Source organism: Scyliorhinus torazame, unplaced genomic scaffold (assembly GCF_047496885.1).
Source record: "Scyliorhinus torazame isolate Kashiwa2021f unplaced genomic scaffold, sScyTor2.1 scaffold_356, whole genome shotgun sequence".
Taxonomy (NCBI): Eukaryota; Metazoa; Chordata; class Chondrichthyes; order Carcharhiniformes; family Scyliorhinidae; genus Scyliorhinus; species Scyliorhinus torazame.
The window spans coordinates 164386-178216 of record NW_027308083.1 but is presented as its reverse complement, the minus strand read 5'-3'; the positions used below and the strand labels follow the sequence as shown (position 1 = coordinate 178216).

The following is a 13831-nucleotide window of genomic DNA, read 5'->3' as shown; positions in this document are numbered from 1 at the left end:
CGACCCACTCCCCCCCCCTCGACCCACTCCCACCCCCCTCGACCCACTCACCCCCACTCACCCCCCTCGACCCACTCACCCACCCTCGACCCACTCACCCCCCCCTCGACCCACTCCCCCCTTCGACCCACTCCCCCCTCGACCCACTCACCCCCCCCGACCCACTCACCCCCCCTCGACCCACTCACCCCCCTCGACCCACTCACCCCCCCTCGACCCACTCACCCCTCGCCCTGCCCTACCCTCGCACTGCCTCCCCTTGCTGTCCCCCACTCCGCCACCGTCTCCTCGAGCCCCTCTCCAATTTCACTTTCTTTTTTCTCAAACAGGTCCTGAAATTCAGCCAGTTCTGCAAAATTCTCCCAAACTCCAGGGCTCGCTTGAGTTGGCTGAGGACCCATTGACCAGGTGAGTGTCTGTGAGAAAACTTCACGTCCCTTCCCACTGTGCACAATCCAAATGGACCCAAACCCCTTCCCATTCACTCCCACTCTACACAATCCCAATGGAGCCAAACCCCTTCCCGTTCACTCCCACTCTACACAATCCCGATGGACCCAAACCCCTTCCCGTTCACTCCCACTCTACACAATCCCAATGGACCCAAACCCCTTCCCGTTCACTCCCACTGTACACAATCCCAATGGAGCCAAACCCCTTCCCGTTCACTCCCACTCTACACAATCCCAATGGACCCAAACCCCTTCCCGTTCACTCCCACTCTTCACAATCCCAATGGACCCAAACCCCTTCCGGTTCACTCCCACTGTACACAATCCCAATGGACCCAAACCCCTTCCCGTTCACCCCCACTCTACACAATCCCAATGGACCCAAACCCCTTCCCGTTCACTCCCACTCTACACAATCCCAATGGACCCAAACCCCTTCCCGTTCACTCCCACTCTACACAATCCCAATGGAGCCAAACCCCTTCCCGTTCACTCCCACTCTACACAATCCCGATGGACCCAAACCCCTTCCCGTTCACTCCCACTCTTCACAATCCCAATGGACCCAAACCCCTTCCCGTTCACTCCCACTGTACACAATCCCAATGGACACAAACCCCTTCCCGTTCACTCCCACTCTACACAATCCCAATGGACGCAAACCCCTTCCCGTTCACTCCCACTGTACACAATCCCAATGGACCCAAACCCCTTCCCGTTCACTCCCACTCTACACAATCCCAATGGACCCAAACCCCTTCCCGTTCACTCCCACTGTACACAATCCCGATGGACCCATACCCCTTCCCGTTCACTCCCACTCTACACAATCCCAATGGGCCCAAACCCCTTCCCGTTCACTCCCACTCTACACAATCCCAATGGACCCAAACCCCTTCCCGTTCACTCCCACTGTGCACAATCCCAATAATCCAAACCCCTTCCCGTTCACTCCCACTGTACACAATCCCAATGGACCCAAACCCCTTCCCGTTCACTCCCACTCTACACAATCCCAATGGACCCAAACCCCTTCCCATTCACTCCCACTCTACACAATCCCAATGGACCCAAACCCCTTCCCGTTCACTCCCACTCTACACAATCCCAATGGACCCAAACCCCTTCCCGTTCACACCCACTCTACACAATCCCAATGGACCCAAACCCCTTCCCGTTCACTCCCACTCTACACAATCCCAATGGACACAAACCCCTTCCCATTCACTCCCACTCTACACAATCCCAATGGACCCAAACCCCTTCCCTTTCACTCCCACTCTACACAATCCCAATGGACCCAAACCCCTTCCCGTTCACTCCCACACTACACAATCCCAATGGACCCAAACCCCTTCCCGTTCACTCCCACTCTACACAATCCCAATGGACCCAAACCCCTTCCCGTTCACTCCCACTCTACACAATCCCAATGGTCCCAAACCCCTTCCCGTTCACTCCCACTGTGCACAATCCCAATGGACCCAAACCCCTTCCCGTTCACTCCCACTCTACACAATCCCAATGGACCCAAACCCCTTCCCGTTCACTCCCACTGTACACAATCCCAATGGACCCAAACCCCTTCCCGTTCACTCCCACTGTACACAATCCCAATGGACCCAAACCCAGTCCCGTTCACTCCCACTGTACACAATCCCAATGGACCCAAACCCCTTCCCGTTCACTCCCACTGTACACAATCCCAATGGACCCAAACCCCTTCTCGTTCACTCCCACTCTACACAATCCCAATGGACCCAAACCCCTTCCCGTTCACTCCCACTCTACACAATCCCAATGGACCCAAACCCCTTCCCGTTCACTCCCACTGTACACAATCCCAATGGACCCAAACCCCTTCCCGTTCACTCCCACTCTACATAATCCCAATGGACCCAAACCCCTTCCTATTCACTCCCACTGTACACAATCCCAATTGACCCAAACCCCTTCCCGTTCACTCCCACTGTACACAATCCCAATGGACCCAAACCCCTTCCCGTTCACTCCCACTGTCCACAATCACAATGGACCCAAACCCCTTCCCGTTCACTCCCACTCGACACAATCCCAATGGACCCAAACCCCTTCCCGTTCACTCCCACTCTACACAATCCCAATGGACCCAAACCCCTTCCCGTTCACTCCCACTGTACACAATCCCAATGGACCCAAACCCCTTCCCATTCACTCCCACTCCACACAATCCCAATGGACACAAACCCCTTCCCGTTCACTCCCACTCTACACAATCCCAATGGACCCAAACCCCTTCCCGTTCACTCCCACTGTGCACAATCCCAATGGACCCAAACCCCTTCCCGTTCACTCACACTCTACACAATCCCAATGGACCCAAACCCCTTCCCATTCACTCCCACTCTACACAATCCCAATGGGCCCAAACCCCTTCCCGTTCACTCCCACTCTACATAATCCCAATGGACCCAAACCCCTTCCTGTTCACTCCCACTGTGCACAATCCCAATGGACACAAACCCCTTCCCGTTCACTCCCACTCTACATAATCCCAATGAACCCAAACCCCTTCCCGTTCACTCCCACTGTACACAATCCCAATGGACGCAAACCCCTTCCCGTTCACTCCCACTGTACACAATCCCAATGGACCCAAACCCCTTCCCGTTCACTCCCACTCGACACAATCCCAATGGACCCAAACCCCTTCCCGCTCACTCCCACTCTACATAATCCCAATGGACCCAAACCCCTTCCCGTTCACTCCCACTCTACACAATCCCACTGGACCCCGATCCCTTCCCGTTCACTCCCCTGTATACAATCCCAATGGACCCAAAGCCCTTCCCGTTCACTCCCACTCTACACAATCCCAATGGACCCAAACCCCTTCCCGTTCACTCCCACTGTACACAATTCCAATGGACCCAAACCCCTTCCCGTTCACTCCCACTCTACACAATCCCAATGGACCCAAACCCCTTCCCGTTCACTCCCTCTCTACACAATCCCAATGGACCCAAACCCCTTCCCTTTCACTCCCACTCTACACAATCCCAATGGACCCAAACCCCTTCCCGTTCACTCCCACTGTACACTATCCCAATGGACCCAAACCCCTTCCCGTTCACACCCACTCTACACAATCCCAATGGACCCAAACCCCTTCCCGTTCACTCCCACTCTACACAATCCCAATGGACACAAACCCCTTCCCATTCACTCCCACTCTACACAATCCCAATGGACCCAAACCCCTTCCCTTTCACTCCCACTCTACACAATCCCAATGGACCCAAACCCCTTCCCGTTCACTCCCACACTACACAATCCCAATGGACCCAAACCCCTTCCCGTTCACTCCCACTCTACACAATCCCAATGGACCCAAACCCCTTCCCGTTCACTCCCATTCTACACAATCCCAATGGTCCCAAACCCCTTCCCGTTCACTCCCACTGTGCACAATCCCAATGGACCCAAACCCCTTCCCGTTCACTCCCACTCAACACAATCCCAATGGACCCAAACCCCTTCCCGTTCACTCCCACTGTACACAATCCCAATGGACCCAAACCCCTTCCCGTTCACTCCCACTGTACACAATCCCAATGGACCCAAACCCAGTCCCGTTCACTCCCACTGTACACAATCCCAATGGACCCAAACCCCTTCCCGTTCACTCCCACTGTACACAATCCCAATGGACCCAAACCCCTTCCCGTTCACTCCCACTCTACACAATCCCAATGGACCCAAACCCCTTCCTGTTCACTCCCACTCTACACAATCCCAATGGACCCAAACCCCTTCCCGTTCACTCCCACTGTACACAATCCCAATGGACCCAAACCCCTTCCCGTTCACTCCCACTCTACACAATCCCAATGGACACAAACCCCTTCCCGTTCACTCCCACTCTACACAATCCCAATGGACCCAAACCCCTTCCCGTTCACTCCCACTCTACACAATCCCAATGGACACAAACCCCTTCCCGTTCACTCCCACTCTACACAATCCCAATGGACCCAAACCCCTTCTCGTTCACTCCCACTCTACACAATCCCAATGGACCCAAACCCCTTCCCGTTCACTCCCACTCTACACAATCCCAATGGACCCAAACCCCTTCCCGTTCACTCCCACTGTACACAATCCCAATGGACCCAAACCCCTTCCCGTTCACTCCCACTCTACATAATCCCAATGGACCCAAACCCCTTCCTATTCACTCCCACTGTACACAATCCCAATTGACCCAAACCCCTTCCCGTTCACTCCCACTGTACACAATCCCAATGGACCCAAACCCCTTCCCGTTCACTCCCACTGTCCACAATCACAATGGACCCAAACCCCTTCCCGTTCACTCCCACTCTACACAATCCCAATGGACCCAAACCCCTTCCCGTTCACTCCCACTCTACACAATCCCAATGGACCCAAACCCCTTCCCGTTCACTCCCACTGTACACAATCCCAATGGACCCAAACCCCTTCCCATTCACTCCCACTCCACACAATCCCAATGGACACAAACCCCTTCCCGTTCACTCCCACTCTACACAATCCCAATGGACCCAAACCCCTTCCCGTTCACTCCCACTGTGCACAATCCCAATGGACCCAAACCCCTTCCCGTTCACTCACACTCTACACAATCCCAATGATCCCAAACCCCTTCCCGTTCACTCCCACTCTACACAATCCCAATGGGCCCAAACCCCTTCCCGTTCACTCCCACTCTACATAATCCCAATGGACCCAAACCCCTTCCTGTGCACTCCCACTGTGCACAATCCCAATGGACACAAACCCCTTCCCGTTCACTCCCACTCTACATAATCCCAATGAACCCAAACCCCTTCCCGTTCACTCCCACTGTACACAATCCCAATGGACGCAAACCCCTTCCCGTTCACTCCCACTGTACACAATCCCAATGGACCCAAACCCCTTCCCGTTCACTCCCACTCGACACAATCCCAATGGACCCAAACCCCTTCCCGCTCACTCCCACTCTACATAATCCCAATGGACCCAAACCCCTTCCCGTTCACTCCCACTCTACACAATCCCAATGGACCCCGATCCCTTCCCGTTCACTCCCCTGTATACAATCCCAATGGACCCAAAGCCCTTCCCGTTCACTCCCACTCTACACAATCCCAATGGACCCAAACCCCTTCCCGTTCACTCCCACTGTACACAATTCCAATGGACCCAAACCCCTTCCCGTTCACTCCCACTCTACACAATCCCAATGGACCCAAACCCCTTCCCGTTCACTCCCTCTCTACACAATCCCAATGGACCCAAACCCCTTCCCTTTCACTCCCACTCTACACAATCCCAATGGACCCAAACCCCTTCCCGTTCACTCCCACTGTACACTATCCCAATGGACCCAAACCCCTTCCCGTTCACTCCCACTCTACACAATCCCGATGGACCCAAACCCCTTCCCGTTCACTCCCACTCTACACAATCCCAATGGACCCAAACCCCTTCCCGTTCACTCCCACTGTACACAATCCCAATGGAGCCAAACCCCTTCCCGTTCACTCCCACTCTACACAATCCCAATGGACCCAAACCCCTTCCCGTTCACTCCCACTCTTCACAATCCCAACGGACCCAAACCCCTTCCGGTTCACTCCCACTGTACACAATCCCAATGGACCCAAACCCCTTCCCGTTCACCCCCACTCTACACAATCCCAATGGACCCAAACCCCTTCCCGTTCACTCCGACTCTACACAATCCCAATGGACCCAAACCCCTTCCCGTTCACTCCCACTGTACACAATCCCAATGGAGCCAAACCCCTTCCCGTTCACTCCCACTCTATATACAATCCCGATGGACCCAAAGCCCTTCCCGTTCACTCCCACTCTTCACAATCCCAATGGACCCAAACCCCTTCCCGTTCACTCCCACTGTACACAATCCCAATGGACACAAACCCCTTCCCGTTCACTCCCACTCTACACAATCCCAATGGGCCCAAACCCCTTCCCGTTCACTCCCACTCTACACAATCCCAATGGACCCAAACCCCTTCCCGTTCACTCCCACTGTGCACAATCCCAATGGACCCCGATCCCTTCCCGTTCACTCCCCTGTATACAATCCCAATGGACCCAAAGCCCTTCCCGTTCACTCCCACTCTACACAATCCCAATGGACCCAAACCCCTTCCCGTTCACTCCCACTGTACACAATTCCAATGGACCCAAACCCCTTCCCGTTCACTCCCACTCTACACAATCCCAATGGACCCAAACCCCTTCCCGTTCACTCCCTCTCTACACAATCCCAATGGACCCAAACCCCTTCCCTTTCACTCCCACTCTACACAATCCCAATGGACCCAAACCCCTTCCCGTTCACTCCCACTGTACACTATCCCAATGGACCCAAACCCCTTCCCGTTCACACCCACTCTACACAATCCCAATGGACCCAAACCCCTTCCCGTTCACTCCCACTCTACACAATCCCAATGGACACAAACCCCTTCCCATTCACTCCCACTCTACACAATCCCAATGGACCCAAACCCCTTCCCTTTCACTCCCACTCTACACAATCCCAATGGACCCAAACCCCTTCCCGTTCACTCCCACACTACACAATCCCAATGGACCCAAACCCCTTCCCGTTCACTCCCACTCTACACAATCCCAATGGACCCAAACCCCTTCCCGTTCACTCCCATTCTACACAATCCCAATGGTCCCAAACCCCTTCCCGTTCACTCCCACTGTGCACAATCCCAATGGACCCAAACCCCTTCCCGTTCACTCCCACTCTACACAATCCCAATGGACCCAAACCCCTTCCCGTTCACTCCCACTGTACACAATCCCAATGGACCCAAACCCCTTCCCGTTCACTCCCACTGTACACAATCCCAATGGACCCAAACCCAGTCCCGTTCACTCCCACTGTACACAATCCCAATGGACCCAAACCCCTTCCCGTTCACTCCCACTGTACACAATCCCAATGGACCCAAACCCCTTCCCGTTCACTCCCACTCTACACAATCCCAATGGACCCAAACCCCTTCCCGTTCACTCCCACTCTACACAATCCCAATGGACCCAAACCCCTTCCCGTTCACTCCCACTGTACACAATCCCAATGGACCCAAACCCCTTCCCGTTCACTCCCACTCTACACAATCCCAATGGACACAAACCCCTTCCCGTTCACTCCCACTCTACACAATCCCAATGGACCCAAACCCCTTCCCGTTCACTCCCACTCTACACAATCCCAATGGACACAAACCCCTTCCCGTTCACTCCCACTCTACACAATCCCAATGGACCCAAACCCCTTCTCGTTCACTCCCACTCTACACAATCCCAATGGACCCAAACCCCTTCCCGTTCACTCCCACTCTACACAATCCCAATGGACCCAAACCCCTTCCCGTTCACTCCCACTGTACACAATCCCAATGGACCCAAACCCCTTCCCGTTCACTCCCACTCTACATAATCCCAATGGACCCAAACCCCTTCCTATTCACTCCCACTGTACACAATCCCAATTGACCCAAACCCCTTCCCGTTCACTCCCACTGTACACAATCCCAATGGACCCAAACCCCTTCCCGTTCACTCCCACTGTCCACAATCACAATGGACCCAAACCCCTTCCCGTTCACTCCCACTCTACACAATCCCAATGGACCCAAGCCCCTTCCCGTTCACTCCCACTCTACACAATCCCAATGGACCCAAACCCCTTCCCGTTCACTCCCACTGTACACAATCCCAATGGACCCAAACCCCTTCCCATTCACTCCCACTCCACACAATCCCAATGGACACAAACCCCTTCCCGTTCACTCCCACTCTACACAATCCCAATGGACCCAAACCCCTTCCCGTTCACTCCCACTGTGCACAATCCCAATGGACCCAAACCCCTTCCCGTTCACTCACACTCTACACAATCCCAATGGACCCAAACCCCTTCCCGTTCACTCCCACTCTACACAATCCCAATGGGCCCAAACCCCTTCCCGTTCACTCCCACTCTACATAATCCCAATGAACCCAAACCCCTTCCCGTTCACTCCCACTGTGCACAATCCCAATGGACCCAAACCCCTTCCCGTTCACTCACACTCTACACAATCCCAATGGACCCAAACCCCTTCCTGTGCACTCCCACTGTGCACAATCCCAATGGACACAAACCCCTTCCCGTTCACTCCCACTCTACATAATCCCAATGAACCCAAACCCCTTCCCGTTCACTCCCACTGTACACAATCCCAATGGACGCAAACCCCTTCCCGTTCACTCCCACTGTACACAATCCCAATGGACCCAAACCCCTTCCCGTTCACTCCCACTCGACACAATCCCAATGGACCCAAACCCCTTCCCGCTCACTCCCACTCTACATAATCCCAATGGACCCAAACCCCTTCCCGTTCACTCCCACTCTACACAATCCCAATGGACCCCGATCCCTTCCCGTTCACTCCCCTGTATACAATCCCAATGGACCCAAAGCCCTTCCCGTTCACTCCCACTCTACACAATCCCAATGGACCCAAACCCCTTCCCGTTCACTCCCACTGTACACAATTCCAATGGACCCAAACCCCTTCCCGTTCACTCCCACTCTACACAATCCCAATGGACCCAAACCCCTTCCCGTTCACTCCCTCTCTACACAATCCCAATGGACCCAAACCCCTTCCCTTTCACTCCCACTCTACACAATCCCAATGGACCCAAACCCCTTCCCGTTCACTCCCACTGTACACTATCCCAATGGACCCAAACCCCTTCCCGTTCACTCCCACTCTACACAATCCCGATGGACCCAAACCCCTTCCCGTTCACTCCCACTCTACACAATCCCAATGGACCCAAACCCCTTCCCGTTCACTCCCACTGTACACAATCCCAATGGAGCCAAACCCCTTCCCGTTCACTCCCACTCTACACAATCCCAATGGACCCAAACCCCTTCCCGTTCACTCCCACTCTACACAATCCCAATGGAGCCAAACCCCTTCCCGTTCACTCCCACTCTATATACAATCCCGATGGACCCAAAGCCCTTCCCGTTCACTCCCACTCTTCACAATCCCAATGGACCCAAACCCCTTCCCGTTCACTCCCACTGTACACAATCCCAATGGACACAAACCCCTTCCCGTTCACTCCCACTCTACACAATCCCAATGGGCCCAAACCCCTTCCCGTTCACTCCCACTCTACACAATCCCAATGGACCCAAACCCCTTCCCGTTCACTCCCACTGTGCACAATCCCAATGGATCCAAACCCCTTCCCGTTCACTCCCACTGTACACAATCCCAATGGACCCAAACCCCTTCCCGTTCACTCCCACTCTACACAATCCCAATGGACCCAAACCCCTTCCCGTTCTCTCCCAAAGTACACAATCCCGATGGACCCATACCCCTTCCCGTTCACCCCCACTCTACACAATCCCAATGGGCCCAAACCCCTTCCCGTTCACTCCCACTCTACACAATCCCAATGGACCCAAACCCCTTCCCGTTCACTCCCACTGTGCACAATCCCAATGGATCCAAACCCCTTCCCGTTCACTCCCACTGTACACAATCCCAATGGACCCAAACCCCTTCCCGTTCACTCCCACTCTACACAATCCCAATGGACCCAAACCCCTTCCCATTCACTCCCACTCTACACAATCCCAATGGACCCAAACCCCTTCCCGTTCACTCCCACTCTACACAATCCCAATGGACCCAAACCCCTTCCCGTTCACACCCACTCTACACAATCCCAATGGACCCAAACCCCTTCCCGTTCACTCCCACTCTACACAATCCCAATGGACACAAACCCCTTCCCATTCACTCCCACTGTACACAATCCCAATGGACCCAAACCCCTTCCCTTTCACTCCCACTCTACCCAATCCCAATGGACCCAAACCCCTTCCCGTTCACTCCCACACTACACAATCCCAATGGAACCAAACCCCTTCCCTTTCACTCCCACTCTACACAATCCCAATGGACCCAAACCCCTTCCCGTTCACTCCCACACTACACAATCCCAATGGACCCAAACCCCTTCCCGTTCACTCCCACTCTACACAATCCCAATGGACCCAAACCCCTTCCCGTTCACTCCCACTCTACACAATCCCAATGGTCCCAAACCCCTTCCCGTTCACTCCCACTGTGCACAATCCCAATGGACCCAAACCCCTTCCCGTTCACTCCCACTCTACACAATCCCAATGGACCCAAACCCCTTCCCGTTCACTCCCACTGTACACAATCCCAATGGACCCAAACCCCTTCCCGTTCACTCCCACTGTACACAATCCCAATGGACCCAAACCCCTTCCCGTTCACTCCCACTGTACACAATTCCAATGGACCCAAACCCCTTCCCGTTCACTCCCACTCTACACAATCCCAATGGACCCAAACCCCTTCCCTTTCACTCCCACTGTACACAATCCCAATGGACCCAAACCCCTTCCCTTTCACTCCCACTCTACACAATCCCAATGGACCCAAACCCCTTCCCGTTCACTCCCACTGTACACAATCCCAATGGACCCAAACCCCTTCCCGTTCACTCCCACTCTACACAATCCCGATGGACCCAAACCCCTTCCTGTTCACTCCCACTCTACACAATCCCAATGGACCCAAACCCCTTCCCGTTCACTCCCACTGTACACAATCCCAATGGAGCCAAACCCCTTCCCGTTCACTCCCACTCTACACAATCCCAATGGACCCAAACCCCTTCCCGTTCACTCCCACTCTTCACAATCCCAACGGACCCAAACCCCTTCCGGTTCACTCCCACTGTACACAATCCCAATGGACCCAAACCCCTTCCCGTTCACCCCCACTCTACACAATCCCAATGGACCCAAACCCCTTCCCGTTCACTCCCACTCTACACAATCCCAATGGACCCAAACCCCTTCCCGTTCACTCCCACTCTACACAATCCCAATGGAGCCAAACCCCTTCCCGTTCACTCCCACTCTACACAATCCCGATGGACCCAAAGCCCTTCCCGTTCACTCCCACTCTTCACAATCCCAATGGACCCAAACCCCTTCCCGTTCACTCCCACTGTACACAATCCCAATGGACACAAACCCCTTCCCGTTCACTCCCACTCTACACAATCCCAATGGGCCCAAACCCCTTCCCGTTCACTCCCACTCTACACAATCCCAATGGACCCAAACCCCTTCCCGTTCACTCCCACTGTGCACAATCCCAATGGATCCAAACCCCTTCCCGTTCACTCCCACTGTACACAATCCCAATGGACCCAAACCCCTTCCCGTTCACTCCCACTCTACACAATCCCAATGGACCCAAACCCCTTCCCGTTCACTCCCAAAGTACACAATCCCGATGGACCCATACCCCTTCCCGTTCACTCCCACTCTACACAATCCCAATGGGCCCAAACCCCTTCCCGTTCACTCCCACTCTACACAATCCCAATGGACCCAAACCCCTTCCCGTTCACTCCCACTGTGCACAATCCCAATGGATCCAAACCCCTTCCCGTTCATTCCCACTGTACACAATCCCAATGGACCCAAACCCCTTCCCGTTCACTCCCACTCTACACAATCCCAATGGACCCAAACCCCTTCCCATTCACTCCCACTCTACACAATCCCAATGGACCCAAACCCCTTCCCGTTCACTCCCACTCTACACAATCCCAATGGACCCAAACCCCTTCCCGTTCACACCCACTCTACACAATCCCAATGGACCCAAACCCCTTCCCGTTCACTCCCACTCTACACAATCCCAATGGACACAAACCCCTTCCCATTCACTCCCACTCTACACAATCCCAATGGACCCAAACCCCTTCCCTTTCACTCCCACTCTACACAATCCCAATGGACCCAAACCCCTTCCCGTTCACTCCCACACTACACAATCCCAATGGACCCAAACCCCTTCCCGTTCACTCCCACTCTACACAATCCCAATGGACCCAAACCCCTTCCCGTTCACTCCCACTCTACACAATCCCAATGGACCCAAACCCCTTCCCGTTCACTCCCACTGTACACAATCCCAATGGACCTAAACCCCTTCCCGTTCACTCCCACTCTACACAATCCCAATGGACCCAAACCCCTTCCCGTTCACTCCCGCTCTACACAATCCCAATGGACCCAAACCCCTTCCCGTTACTCACACTCTACACAATCCCAATGGACACAAACCCCTTCCCGTTCACTCCCACTGTACACAATCCCAATGGACCCAAACCCCTTCCCGTTCACTCCCACTCTACACAATCCCAATGGACCCAAACCCCTTCCCGTTACTCACACTGTACACAATCCCAATGGACGCAAACCTCTTCCCGTTCACTCCCACTCTACACAATCCCAATGCACCCAAACCCCTTCCCGTTCACTCCCACTCTACACAATCCCAATGGACCCAAACCGCTTCCCGTTCACTCCCACTCTACACAATCCCAATGGACCCAAACCCCTTCCCGTTCACTCCCACTCTACACAATCCCAATGGACCCAAACCCCTTCCCGTTCACTCCCACTGTGCACAATCCCAATGGACCCAAACCCCTTCCCGTTCACTCCCACTGAACACAATCCCAATGGACCCAAACCCCTTCCCGTTCACTCCCACTCTACACAATCCCAATGGACCCAAACCCCTTCCCGTTCACTCCCACTCTACACAATCCCAATGGACACAAACCCCTTCCCATTCACTCCCACTCTACACAATCCCAATGGACCCAAACCCCTTCCCTTTCACTCCCACTCTACACAATCCCAATGGACCCAAACCCCTTCCCGTTCACTCCCACACTACACAATCCCAATGGACCCAAACCCCTTCCCGTTCACTCCCACTCTACACAATCCCAATGGACCCAAACCCCTTCCCGTTCACTCCCACTCTACACAATCCCAATGGACCCAAACCCCTTCCCGTTCACTCCCACTGTACACAATCCCAATGGACCTAAACCCCTTCCCGTTCACTCCCACTCTACACAATCCCAATGGACCCAAACCCCTTCCCGTTCACTCCCGCTCTACACAATCCCAATGGACCCAAACCCCTTCCCGTTACTCACACTCTACACAATCCCAATGGACACAAACCCCTTCCCGTTCACTCCCACTGTACACAATCCCAATGGACCCAAACCCCTTCCCGTTCACTCCCACTCTACACAATCCCAATGGACCCAAACCCCTTCCCGTTACTCACACTGTACACAATCCCAATGGACGCAAACCTCTTCCCGTTCACTCCCACTCTACACAATCCCAATGCACCCAAACCCCTTCCCGTTCACTCCCACTCTAC

General features: G+C 54.3%; 1 long non-coding RNA gene across 1 annotated transcript in view; it reads left to right on the top strand.

The window, feature by feature from the left end:
• Positions 1-321: 321 nt before the first annotated feature.
• The window catches only part of LOC140406191 (uncharacterized), a 170831-nt gene continuing 157321 nt past the window's right edge, over positions 322-13831 (top strand). Inside the window, exon 1 of the long non-coding RNA XR_011939073.1 lies at positions 322-408. This is a non-coding gene — a long non-coding RNA (uncharacterized lncRNA). The remainder of the gene's footprint in view (positions 409-13831) is intronic.